General features: G+C 48.3%; 1 pseudogene; it reads left to right on the forward strand.

Moving 5' to 3' along the window:
* LOC135565182 (centrosomal protein of 89 kDa-like) overlaps positions 1 to 14,350 on the forward strand; it is a 210,997-nt pseudogene that overhangs the window by 41,164 nt on the left and 155,483 nt on the right.

Here is a 14,350-nt window from a genome sequence, read left to right on the forward strand (position 1 = left end):
GTCAGCTCCCTGTATGTATATGGAGACTCTGAGGGAACAGCTCCCTGTATGTATCTGGAGACTCTGAGAGAACAGCTGTTAGTTCCTGTATGTATCTGGAGACTCTGAGGGAACAGCTGTCAGCTCCCTGTATGTATCTGGAGACTCTGAGGGAACAGCTGTTAGTTCCCTGTATGTATCTGGAGACTCTGAGGGAACAGCTGTCAGCTCCCTGTATGTATCTGGAGACTCTGAGGGAACAGCTGTTAGTTCCCTGTATGTATCTGGAGACTCTGAGGGAACAGCTGTTAGCTCCCTGTATGTATCTGGAGACTCTGAGGGAACAGCTCCCTGTATGTATCTGGAGACTCTGAGGGAACAGCTGTTAGCTTCCTGTATGTATCTGGAGACTCTGAGGGAACAGCTGTCAGCTCCCTGTATGTATCTGGAGACTCTGAGGGAACAGCTGTTAGCTTCCTGTATGTATCTGGAGACTCTGAGGGAACAGCTGTCAGCTCCCTGTATGTATCTGGAGACTCTGAGGGAACAGCTCCCTGTATGTATCTGGAGACTCTGAGGGAACAGCTCCCTGTATGTATCTGGAGACTCTGAGGGAACAGCTGTTAGTTCCCTGTATGTATCTGGAGACTCTGAGGGAACAGCTGTTAGTTCCCTGTATGTATCTGGAGACTCTGAGGGAACAGCTCCCTGTATGTATCTGGAGACTCTGAGGGAACAGCTGTTAGTTCCCTGTATGTATCTGGAGACTCTGAGGGAACAGCTGTCTGTATGTATCTGGAGACTCTGAGGGAACAGCTCCCTGTATGTATCTGGAGACTCTGAGGGAACAGCTGTCAGCTCCCTGTATGTATCTGGAGACTCTGAGGGAACAGCTCCCTGTATGTATCTGGAGACTCTGAGGGAACAGCTGTTAGCTCCTTGTATGTATCTGGAGACTCTGAGGGAACAGCTCCCTGTATGTATCTGGAGACTCTGAGGGAACAGCTCCCTGTATGTATCTGGAGACTCTAAGGGAACAGCTGTTAGTTCCCTGTATGTATCTGGAGACTCTGAGAGAACAGCTCCCTGTATGTATCTGGAGACTCTGAGGGAACAGCTCCCTGTATGTATCTGGAGACTCTGAGGGAACAGCTGTTAGCTCCTTGTATGTATCTGGAGACTCTGAGGGAACAGCTCCCTGTATGTATCTGGAGACTCTGAGGGAACAGCTGTCAGCTCCCTGTATGTATCTGGAGACTCTGAGGGAACAGCTCCCTGTATGTATCTGGAGACTCTGAGGGAACAGCTCCCTGTATGTATCTGGAGACTCTGAGGGAACAGCTCCCTGTATGTATCTGGAGACTCTGAGGGAACAGCTCCCTGTATGTATCTGGAGACTCTGAGAGAACAGCTGTTAGCTTCCTGTATGTGTCTGGAGACTCTGAGGGAACAGCTGTTAGCTTCCTGTATGTATCTGGAGACTCTGAGGGAACAGCTGTTAGCTTCCTGTATGTATCTGGAGACTCTGAGGGAACAGCTCCCTGTATGTATCTGGAGACTCTGAGGGAACAGCTCCCTGTATGTATCTGGAGACTCTGAGGGAACAGCTCCCTGTATGTATCTGGAGACTCTGAGGGAACAGCTCCCTGTATGTATCTGGAGACTCTGAGGGAACAGCTCCCTGTATGTATCTGGAGACTCTGAGGGAACAGCTCCCTGTATGTATCTGGAGACCTTGAGGGAACAGCTGTTAGCTCCTTGTATGTATCTGGAGACTCTGAGGGAACAGCTCCCTGTATGTATCTGGAGACTCTGAGGGAACAGCTCCCTGTATGTATCTGGAGACTCTGAGGGAACAGCTGTCAGCTCCCTGTATGTATCTGGAGACTCTGAGGGAACAGCTCCCTGTATGTATCTGGAGACTCTGAGGGAACAGCTCCCTGTATGTATCTGGAGACTCTGAGGGAACAGCTCCCTGTATGTATCTGGAGACTCTGAGGGAACAGCTCCCTGTATGTATCTGGAGACTCTGAGGGAACAGCTGTCTGTATGTATCTGGAGACTCTGAGGGAACAGCTCCCTGTATGTATCTGGAGACTCTGAGGGAACAGCTGTCAGCTCCCTGTATGTATCTGGAGACTCTGAGGGAACAGCTCCCTGTATGTATCTGGAGACTCTGAGGGAACAGCTGTTAGTTCCCTGTATGTATCTGGAGACTCTGAGAGAACAGCTCCCTGTATGTATCTGGAGACTCTGAGGGAACAGCTCCCTGTATGTATCTGGAGACTCTGAGGGAACAGCTCCCTGTATGTATCTGGAGACTCTGAGGGAACAGCTGTTAGCTCCTTGTATGTATCTGGAGACTCTGAGGGAACAGCTCCCTGTATGTATCTGGAGACTCTGAGGGAACAGCTCCCTGTATGTATCTGGAGACTCTGAGGGAACAGCTGTCAGCTCCCTGTATGTATCTGGAGACTCTGAGGGAACAGCTCCCTGTATGTATCTGGAGACTCTGAGGGAACAGCTCCCTGTATGTATCTGGAGACTCTGAGGGAACAGCTCCCTGTATGTATCTGGAGACTCTGAGGGAACAGCTCCCTGTATGTATCTGGAGACTCTGAGAGAACAGCTGTTAGCTTCCTGTATGTATCTGGAGACTCTGAGAGAACAGCTGTTAGCTTCCTGTATGTATCTGGAGACTCTGAGGGAACAGCTGTTAGCTTCCTGTATGTATCTGGAGACTCTGAGGGAACAGCTCCCTGTATGTATCTGGAGACTCTGAGGGAACAGCTCCCTGTATGTATCTGGAGACTCTGAGGGAACAGCTCCCTGTATGTATCTGGAGACTCTGAGGGAACAGCTCCCTGTATGTATCTGGAGACTCTGAGGGAACAGCTCCCTGTATGTATCTGGAGACTCTGAGGGAACAGCTCCCTGTATGTATCTGGAGACCTTGAGGGAACAGCTGTTAGCTCCTTGTATGTATCTGGAGACTCTGAGGGAACAGCTCCCTGTATGTATCTGGAGACTCTGAGGGAACAGCTCCCTGTATGTATCTGGAGACTCTGAGGGAACAGCTGTCAGCTCCCTGTATGTATCTGGAGACTCTGAGGGAACAGCTCCCTGTATGTATCTGGAGACTCTGAGGGAACAGCTCCCTGTATGTATCTGGAGACTCTGAGGGAACAGCTCCCTGTATGTATCTGGAGACTCTGAGGGAACAGCTCCCTGTATGTATCTGGAGACTCTGAGGGAACAGCTCCCTGTATGTATCTGGAGACTCTGAGGGAACAGCTCCCTGTATGTATCTGGAGACTCTGAGGGAACAGCTGTTAGCTCCTTGTATGGAAAAAAACAGCCCTCAATCTCAATGTGTCAATCTCTCTGCAAGGTGTTAGAAATGTATTCCTGTGATCAACACAATGCCCTCTGCCTCTCGCTCTCTCTCCATCTCTGTATCTACCTCCCCTTCCCTCCTCTCTCTCTCGCTCTCGCTCTCTCTCTCTCTGTATCTACCTTCCCCACCCTCCTCTCTCTCTCTCTCTCTCTGTCTCTCTCTCTCTCTCTCTCTCTCTGTCTCTCTGTCTCTCTCTCTCTCTATCTCTCACTCACTCACTCACTCTCTCTCTCTCTGTGTCTCTCTCTCTCCTCTCTCTCTCTCTCTCTCTCTCTCTCTCTCTGTCTCTCTCTCTCCTCTCTCTCTCTCTCTCTCTGTCTCTCTCTCTCTCTCTCTCTCTCTCTCTCTCTCTCTCTCTCTCTCTCTCTCTCTCTCTGTCTATCTGTCTGTCTCACTCTCTCTCTCTCTCTCTCTCTCTCTCTCTCTCTCTCTCTCTCTGTCTCTCTCTCTGTCTCTCTCTCTCTCTCTCTCTCTCTCTCTCTCTCTCTCTCTCTCTCTCTCTCTCTCTCTCTGTCTATCTGTCTGTCTCACTCTCTCTCTCTCTCTCTCTCTCTCTCTCTCTCTCTCTCTCTCTCTCTCTCTCTCTCTCTCTCTCTCTCTCTTCTCTCTGTCTCTCTCTCTGTCTCTGTCTCTCTCTCTCTCTCTCTCTCTCTGTCTCTGTCTCTGTCTCTGTCTCTCTCTCCCTCTCTCACAGGAAGGCCCAGAGGCGTATAGGCCTGTTGAAGCAACAAGTTGATGACTCTATAGAGAAGGAGATGAGAGCCCATCACTACCTGTCCTCTATCGTAGCTCTGGCTGAGAAGACCACACAGGAGAGAGACCAGCTAGTATACATGGTATAACACACACACACACACACACACACATCACATCAAATTAGTGATGGCTGTTTAACAGTCTGATGGCCTTGAGATAGAAGCTGTTTTTCAGTCTCTCGGTCCCTGCTTTGATGCACCTGTACTGACCTCGCCTTGTGGATGATAGCGGGGTGAACATGCAGTGGCTCGGGTGGTTGATGTCCTTGATGATCTTTATGGCCTTCCTGTAACATCGGGTGGTGTAGGTGTCCTGGAGGGCAGGTAGTTTGCCCCCGGTGATGCGTTGTGCAGACCTCACCACTCTCTGGAGCGCCCTGCGGTTGTGGGCGGTGCAGTTGCCATACCAGGTGGTGATACAGCCCGCCAGGATGCTCTCGATTGTGCATCTGTAGAAATTTGTGAGTGCTTTTGGTGAAAAGCCGCATTTCTTCAGCCTCCTGATGTTCACCACATTGTCTGTGTGGGTGGACAATTTCAGTTTTGTCTGTGATGTATATATACGCAGAGGAACTTGTAACTTTCCACCTTCTCCACTGCTGTCCTGTCGATGTGGATAGGGGGGTGCTCCCTCTGCTGTGTCGTGTCTTTGGCTATGCCGGATTAAGTGATATGACATGCTATTCTATAAAAAAAATTCTCCGTAATTAATATTACCTGATTGAGGTAATCATGTAAATGTAATTAACTAGAGAGTCGGGGCACCACGACATAATTTTGATAGAGCTGTTATCTTCCGAATAAACTCTTAAAGACCTAGTAATATTTTACATCAATAGCAGTCAATATTAATCTGTCACCTTAATTCAGTCTCATCTGAAAGTTGTAAATTCTTGGTTATCTGCACGAACCCTGGCTAACAAGTTGAATCAGCAATACAAAATTGGGTTTAATTATTGATTTACTAAATACCTAACTAATCACACAGAATTAATCATAACTTGATTACAAATGACGTCATAAAGGAAAACGCGGGCGGAACAGATATTACAGCTGGTTACACAAAAGAAAAGGGTCTGGGTTTGAGTGAAAGAGCGGGAAGACTGAGGAACAAAGGGAAGAAGCTGTGCTATCGTACAGTATCTTATGGATTCTAAATTAACGCCCATTTGGAAAAGGAAAATGCAATAAATATTTACTCTGAGCTGAGCTTCAGTAGGTTGGTGGTAGATGGAAGGCCGTGAGTATCCCATCTACCCCCAACCGAGTCCTTTGAAGGATGTTTCTGCTGGTAAATTCGTTACGTTGTCGTAACGTCGTTGTGGGGTAGATGGGATACTCTGTCTGTTCCTTCCTAACCTGCGTTTGCAGCTAATGTTGCTAACTCAACGGCTGGGAGGTATCACTTCTGTACTGAATAAGAGTTCAAAGTTCATACCATTCGCAACCAAAGCTCACACTGATGTTGGCTTCATTCTGTAGTTATTATCTGAACCATTCTGACATCGGACCGTCGTCCTCACATCCTCGGAACAGGAGGTTATACTGTCAAGGCTTTATATAGGAAGGGAGAGGAGGGCGTGTTTGAAAAGTTTTATAGCCCATGTCTCGTCACAGGGGCGGGCCACTGATTGAACTGAGCCCTAACCTTATGAAAACCCAAATCTCACATTTTAGAAGCTAAAAATCGCATTTCATCCCATCACGAATAATTTAATATTCAAACATTTAAATTGAACAACAGTTCCACGTGAATCCGATAACTCTGAAGTGTAGACTTTCCACTGTAGAGTTTATGTCATCTTATCATTGATGAGAATGTCTCAGATGACAACCGAACTGACATCATATTCATTAAGTACCACTGCATATGTTCCATTGGTCGGATTACCAGAATATAGTTCATTTCCCCCCACCTTCTGATGTTCCCAGAATCTCTATGTTAACCAAGGGGTTTGCAAATGTAACCTCAGTAGGGTAGAGAGAGGAAAAAGGGGGGAAGAGGTATTTATGACTGTCATAAACCTACCCCCAGGCCAATGTCATGACAGCTGTTTCCTGAAGTCCACGATCATCTCCTTTGTTTTTTTTTGACGTTGAGTTAGAAGTTATTTTACACACTCCCAGAGTGCCTACCTCCTCCCTGTAGCCTGTCTTGTCATTGTTGGTAATCAAGCCTACTACTGTTGTGTCGTCTGCAAACTTGATTATTGAGTTGGAGGCGTGCTTGGCCACGCAGTCGTGGGTGAACAGGGAGTTGATAGGAATTTTATGAATAAATGACTAAACAATATCCCCATTTTAAACAGAACTGTAACTAAGGTAACTTATACTCTGTTTTATTATATCTGATTAACAATATGAGTTCATAAGTGAGGGATTGTGGAGCCTGTAACAGGGGGGTAATTACATTAAATAAATACCATTCCAGCCTGGTTGGAGAAGATTGGAAGTGTTTTTTTTTTCAGTAAGCAGAAAGGGAAATTAACCTGTGGTTGAACCGACTCAACTTAGCACTGGAAAGTTCAGATAAGACATTGTGTGTTTTCTTAGGTTTTCCATTAGCTGGGACTGTCTGCTGAAGGGTGATGGATGAAAACCCTTCTGAAGTTATTGCGAATGAACTTTTGAACTGTTGGGAGACAGTGATGTGATGTGTACGCAGAGGAACTTGTAACTTTCCACCTTCTCCACTGCTGTCCTGTCGATGTGGATAGGGGGGGGGGGGGGGGGGTGCTCCCTCTGCTGTGTGAGCTGCGAACTTTTCAACTGTTGGGAGACAGAATATTTTATGACCTGTGATGTCATATTTTGTATATAAACTGTTGTTCGTGGTTACATGGCAGCGCGCTTCGAGAATAAAATACTATTATCTATATTTGATAAGACTGGTCTCTGTCTATTTTATGCAAATAAGAATCTTACCAATTCTCATAAAATAGACTAAGTGAATTCAATTAATGAAATTGGAATTATATTGGAATAATGAAATTATACCAACAGGAGTACAGGAGGGGCTGAGCACGTGCCCTTGTGGGGCCTCAGCGTTGAGGATCAACTGGGTAGAGATGTTGTTTCCTACCCTCACCACCTGGGGGTGGCCCGTCAAAGTCCAGGATCCAATTGCACAGGGCGGGGTTGAGACCCAGGGTCTCAAGCTTAATGATGAGTTTGGAGATGGTCAACTCTCTATGAGAGTAGCATCCGCTACAAGACCATGCGGCGACCAGATCCTGGACAACACCCTGTCGTTCTCAGCTAACATCAAGGCGGTGGCCCGTTCCTGTAGGTTCATGCTCTACAACATCCGCAGAGTACGACCCTGCCTCACACAGGAAGCGGCGCAGGTCCTAATCCAGGCACTTGTCATCTCCCGTCTGGATTACTGCAACTCGCTGTTGGCTGGGCTCCCTGCCTGTGCCATTAAACCCCTACAACTCATCCAGAACGCCGCAGCCCGTCTGGTGTTCAACCTTCCCAAGTTCTCTCACGTCACCCCGCTCCTCCGCTCTCTCCACTGGCTTCCAGTTGAAGCTCGCATCCGCTACAAGACCATGGTGCTTGCCTACGGAGCTGTGAGGGGAACGGCACCTCAGTACCTCCAGGCTCTGATCAGGCCCTACACCCAAACAAGGGCACTGCGTTCATCTACCTGTGGCCTGCTCGCCTCCCTACCACTGAGGAAGTACAGTTCCCGCTCAGCCCAGTCAAAACTGTTCGCTGCTCTGGCCCCCCAATGGTGGAACAAACTCCCTCACGACGCCAGGACAGCGGAGTCAATCACCACCTTCCGGAGACACCTGAAACCCCACCTCTTTAAGGAATACCTAGGATAGGATAAAGTAATCCTTCTCACCCCCCCCCACCTTAAAAGACTTAGATGCACTATTGTAAAGTGGCTGTTCCACTGGATGTCATAAGGTGAAAGCACCAATTTGTAAGTCGCTCTGGATAAGAGCGTCTGCTAAATGACTTAAATGTAAATGGTGTTGAAGACTGTCTGACTGGTCAAAGAGCTCTATTACCATGTTATCCAATTAATGTAGATGCCTTTGAGGTATCTAAACAGCGTTGGCTCTTGGATTGGACCCGGTACTATGGCCAGATGACCGGACCCAGAAGAACGACACGGGAGCTGTGAGACGGCAGATCTCCACAGCTGGAAATAAACAGCTTCAAGGTCCAGTGTTTTTCTGGAGTCCAGACTAGTTGGTCCTGCCAGCCGAACCTGGACTCTGGAGGCTAAGTTGTCGGTCTGTTGGAAGTGTGTCTCAGTGACAGGTCCAGTGTTTTTCTGGAGTCCAGACTAGTTGGTCCTGCCAGCCGATCCTGGACTCTGGAGGCTAAGTTGTCGGTCTGTTGGAAGTGTGTCTCAGTGGCAGGTCCAGTGTTTTTCTGGAGTCCAGACTAGTTGGCTGGTAGCTCTCTCCTGCCAGCCGAACCTGGACTCTGGAGGCTAAGTTGTCGGTCTGTTGGAAGTGTGTCTCAGTGGCAGGTCCAGTGTTTTTCTGGAGTCCAGACTAGTTGGCTGGTAGCTCTCCCTGCCAGCCGAACCTGGACTCTGGAGGCTAAGTTGTCGGTCTGTTGGAAGTGTGTCTCAGTGGCAGGTCCAGTGTTTTTCTGGAGTCCAGACTAGTTGGCTGGTAGCTCTCTCCTGCCAGCCGAACCTGGACTCTGGAGGCTAAGTTGTCGGTCTGTTGGAAGTGTGTCTCAGTGGCAGGTCCAGTGTTTTTCTGGAGTCCAGACTAGTTGGCTGGTAGCTCTCTCCTGCCAGCCGAACCTGGACTCTGGAGGCTAAGTTGTCGGTCTGTTGGAAGTGTGTCTCAGTGGCAGGTCCAGTGTTTTTCTGGAGTCCAGACTAGTTGGCTGGTAGCTCTCTCCTGCCAGCCGAACCTGGACTCTGGAGGCTAAGTTGTGGGTCTGTTGGAAGTGTGTCTCAGTGGCAGTAGTCTCTACGTCGTTACAGTTCATTGATCCATGTCCTCGACACATGTCTGTTGGAAGTGTGTCTCAGTGGCAGTAGTCTCTACGTCGTTACAGTTCATTGATCCATGTCCTCGACACATGTCTGTTGGAAGTGTGTCTCAGTGGCAGTAGTCTCTACGTCGTTACAGTTCATTGATCCATGTCCTCGACACATGTCTGTTGGAAGTGTGTCTCAGTGGCAGTAGTCTCTACGTCGTTACAGTTCATTGATCCATGTCCTCGACACATGTCTCAGTGGCAGTTGTCTCTACGTCGTTACAGTTCATTGATCCATGTCCTCGTCACATGTCTCAGTGGCAGTAGTCTCTACGTCGTTACAGTTCATTGATCCATGTCCTCGACACATGTCTCAGTGGCAGTAGTCTCTACGTCGTTACAGTTCATTGATCCATGTCCTCGACACATGTCTCAGTGGCAGTAGTCGTCGTTACAGTTCATTGATCCATGTCCTCGACACATGTCTCAGTGGCAGTAGTCTCTACGTCGTTACAGTTCATTGATCCATGTCCTCGACACATGTCTCAGTGGCAGTAGTCTCTACGTCGTTACAGTTCATTGATCCATGTCCTCGTCACATGTCTCAGTGGCAGTAGTCTCTACGTCGTTACAGTTCATTGATCCATGTCCTCGTCACATGTCTCAGTGGCAGTAGTCTCTACGTCGTTACAGTTCATTGGTCCATGTCCTCGACACATGTCTCAGTGGCAGTAGTCTCTACGTCGTTACAGTTCATTGATCCATGTCCTCGTCACATGTCTCAGTGGCAGTAGTCTCTACGTCGTTACAGTTCATTGGTCCATGTCCTCGACACATGTCTGTTGGAAGTGTGTCTCAGTGGCAGTAGTCGTCGTTACAGTTCATTGGTCCATGTCCTCGACACATGTCTCAGTGGCAGTAGTCTCTACGTCGTTACAGTTCATTGATCCATGTCCTCGACACATGTCTCAGTGGGAGTAGTCTCTACGTCGTTACAGTTCATTGGTCCATGTCCTCGTCACATGTCTCAGTGGCAGTAGTCTCTACGTCGTTACAGTTCATTGATCCATGTCCTCGTCACATGTCTCAGTGGCAGTAGTCTCTACGTCGTTACAGTTCATTGATCCATGTCCTCGACACATGTCTCAGTGGCAGTAGTCTCTACGTCGTTACAGTTCATTGATCCATGTCCTCGACACATGTCTCAGTGGCAGTAGTCTCTACGTCGTTACAGTTCATTGATCCATGTCCTCGACACATGTCTCAGTGGCAGTAGTCTCTACGTCGTTACAGTTCATTGATCCATGTCCTCGACACATGTCTCAGTGGCAGTAGTCTCTACGTCGTTACAGTTCATTGATCCATGTCCTCGACACATGTCTCAGTGGCAGTAGTCTCTACGTCGTTACAGTTCATTGATCCATGTCCTCGACACATGTCTCAGTGGCAGTAGTCTCTACGTCGTTACAGTTCATTGATCCATGTCCTCGACACATGTCTCTGTGGCAGTAGTCTCTACGTCGTTACAGTTCATTGATCCATGTCCTCGACACATGTCTCAGTGGCAGTAGTCTCTACGTCGTTACAGTTCATTGATCCATGTCCTCGACACATGTCTCAGTGGCAGTAGTCTCTACGTCGTTACAGTTCATTGATCCATGTCCTCGACACATGTCTCAGTGGCAGTAGTCGTCGTTACAGTTCATTGATCCATGTCCTCGACACATGTCTCAGTGGCAGTAGTCGTCGTTACAGTTCATTGATCCATGTCCTCGACACATGTCTCAGTGGCAGTAGTCTCTACGTCGTTACAGTTCATTGATCCATGTCCTCGACACATGTCTGTTGGAAGTGTGTCTCAGTGGCAGTAGTCTCTACGTCGTTACAGTTCATTGATCCATGTCCTCGACACATGTCTCAGTGGCAGTAGTCTCTACGTCGTTACAGTTCATTGGTCCATGTCCTCGACACATGTCTCAGTGGCAGTAGTCTCTACGTCGTTACAGTTCATTGATCCATGTCCTCGACACATGTCTCAGTGGCAGTAGTCTCTACGTCGTTACAGTTCATTGATCCATGTCCTCGACACATGTCTCAGTGGCAGTAGTCTCTACGTCGTTACAGTTCATTGGTCCATGTCCTCGACACATGTCTCAGTGGCAGTAGTCTCTACGTCGTTACAGTTCATTGATCCATGTCCTCGTCACATGTCTCAGTGGCAGTAGTCTCTACGTCGTTACAGTTCATTGATCCATGTCCTCGACACATGTCTGTTGGAAGTGTGTCTCAGTGGCAGTAGTCTCTACGTCGTTACAGTTCATTGGTCCATGTCCTCGACACATGTCTCAGTGGCAGTAGTCGTCGTTACAGTTCATTGATCCATGTCCTCGACACATGTCTCAGTGGCAGTAGTCTCTACGTCGTTACAGTTCATTGATCCATGTCCTCGACACATGTCTCAGTGGCAGTAGTCTCTACGTCGTTACAGTTCATTGATCCATGTCCTCGACACATGTCTCAGTGGCAGTAGTCTCTACGTCGTTACAGTTCATTGATCCATGTCCTCGACACATGTCTCAGTGGCAGTAGTCTCTACGTCGTTACAGTTCATTGATCCATGTCCTCGACACATGTCTCAGTGGCAGTAGTCGTCGTTACAGTTCATTGATCCATGTCCTCGACACATGTCTCAGTGGCAGTAGTCTCTACGTCGTTACAGTTCATTGATCCATGTCCTCGACACATGTCTCAGTGGCAGTAGTCTCTACGTCGTTACAGTTCATTGATCCATGTCCTCGACACATGTCTCAGTGGCAGTAGTCTCTACGTCGTTACAGTTCATTGGTCCATGTCCTCGACACATGTCTCAGTGGCAGTAGTCTCTACGTCGTTACAGTTCATTGATCCATGTCCTCGACACATGTCTCAGTGGCAGTAGTCTCTACGTCGTTACAGTTCATTGATCCATGTCCTCGACACATGTCTCAGTGGCAGTAGTCTCTACGTCGTTACAGTTCATTGGTCCATGTCCTCGACACCTGTCTCAGTGGCAGTAGTCTCTACGTCGTTACAGTTCATTGATCCATGTCCTCGTCACATGTCTCAGTGGCAGTAGTCTCTACGTCGTTACAGTTCATTGATCCATGTCCTCGACACATGTCTCAGTGGCAGTAGTCTCTACGTCGTTACAGTTCATTGGTCCATGTCCTCGACACATGTCTCAGTGGCAGTAGTCTCTACGTCGTTACAGTTCATTGGTCCATGTCCTCGACACATGTCTCAGTGGCAGTAGTCTCTACGTCGTTACAGTTCATTGGTCCATGTCCTCGACACATGTCTCAGTGGCAGTAGTCTCTACGTCGTTACAGTTCATTGGTCCATGTCCTCGACACATGTCTCAGTGGCAGTAGTCTCTACGTCGTTACAGTTCATTGGTCCATGTCCTCGACACATGTCTCAGTGGCAGTAGTCTCTACGTCGTTACAGTTCATTGGTCCATGTCCTCGACACATGTCTCAGTGGCAGTAGTCTCTGTCGTTACAGTTCATTGGTCCATGTCCTCGACACATGTCTCAGTGGCAGTAGTCTCTACGTCGTTACAGTTCATTGGTCCATGTCCTCGACACATGTCTCAGTGGCAGTAGTCTCTACGTCGTTACAGTTCATTGGTCCATGTCCTCGACACATGTCTCAGTGGCAGTAGTCTCTACGTCGTTACAGTTCATTGATCCATGTCCTCGACACATGTCTCAGTGGCAGTAGTCTCTACGTCGTTACAGTTCGTTGGTCCATGTCCTCGACACATGTCTCAGTGGCAGTAGTCTCTACGTCGTTACAGTTCATTGATCCATGTCCTCGACACATGTCTCAGTGGCAGTAGTCTCTACGTCGTTACAGTTCATTGATCCATGTCCTCGACACATGTCTCAGTGGCAGTAGTCTCTACGTCGTTACAGTTCATTGATCCATGTCCTCGACACATGTCTCAGTGGCAGTAGTCTCTACGTCGTTACAGTTCATTGGTCCATGTCCTCGTCACATGTCTCAGTGGCAGTAGTCGTCGTTACAGTTCATTGGTCCATGTCCTCGTCACATGTCTCAGTGGCAGTAGTCGTCGTTACAGTTCATTGGTCCATGTCCTCGTCACATGTCTCAGTGGCAGTAGTCGTCGTTACAGTTCATTGATCCATGTCCTCGACACATGTCTGTTGGAAGTGTGTCTCAGTGGCAGTAGTCTCTACGTCGTTACAGTTCATTGGTCCATGTCCTCGACACATGTCTCAGTGGCAGTAGTCTCTACGTCGTTACAGTTCATTGGTCCATGTCCTCGACACATGTCTCAGTGGCAGTAGTCTCTACGTCGTTACAGTTCATTGGTCCATGTCCTCCACATGTCTCAGTGGCAGTAGTCTCTACGTCGTTACAGTTCATTGATCCATGTCCTCGACACATGTCTCAGTGGCAGTAGTCTCTACGTCGTTACAGTTCATTGATCCATGTCCTCGACACATGTCTCAGTGGCAGTAGTCGTCGTTACAGTTCATTGATCCATGTCCTCGACACATGTCTCAGTGGCAGTAGTCGTCGTTACAGTTCATTGGTCCATGTCCTCGACACATGTCTCAGTGGCAGTAGTCTCTACGTCGTTACAGTTCATTGATCCATGTCCTCGACACATGTCTCAGTGGCAGTAGTCTCTCGTCGTTACAGTTCATTGATCCATGTCCTCGACACATGTCTCAGTGGCAGTAGTCTCTACGTCGTTACAGTTCATTGATCCATGTCCTCGACACATGTCTCAGTGGCAGTAGTCTCTACGTCGTTACAGTTCATTGATCCATGTCCTCGTCACATGTCTCAGTGGCAGTAGTCTCTACGTCGTTACAGTTCATTGATCCATGTCCTCGTCACATGTCTCAGTGGCAGTAGTCTCTACGTCGTTACAGTTCATTGGTCCATGTCCTCGACACATGTCTCAGTGGCAGTAGTCTCTACGCAGTTCATTGGTCCATGTCCTCTAGTCTCTCGTTTACAGTTCATTGGTCCATGTCCTCGTCACATGTCTCAGTGGCAGTAGTCGTCGTTACAGTTCATTGGTCCATGTCCTCGTCACATGTCTCAGTGGCAGTAGTCGTCGTTACAGTTCATTGGTCCATGTCCTCGTCACATGTCTCAGTGGCAGTAGTCGTCGTTACAGTTCATTGATCCATGTCCTCGACACATGTCTGTTGGAAGTGTGTCTCAGTGGCAGTAGTCT

This window comes from Oncorhynchus nerka, linkage group LG27, assembly GCF_034236695.1.
Source record: "Oncorhynchus nerka isolate Pitt River linkage group LG27, Oner_Uvic_2.0, whole genome shotgun sequence".
NCBI lineage: Eukaryota > Metazoa > Chordata > Actinopteri > Salmoniformes > Salmonidae > Oncorhynchus > Oncorhynchus nerka.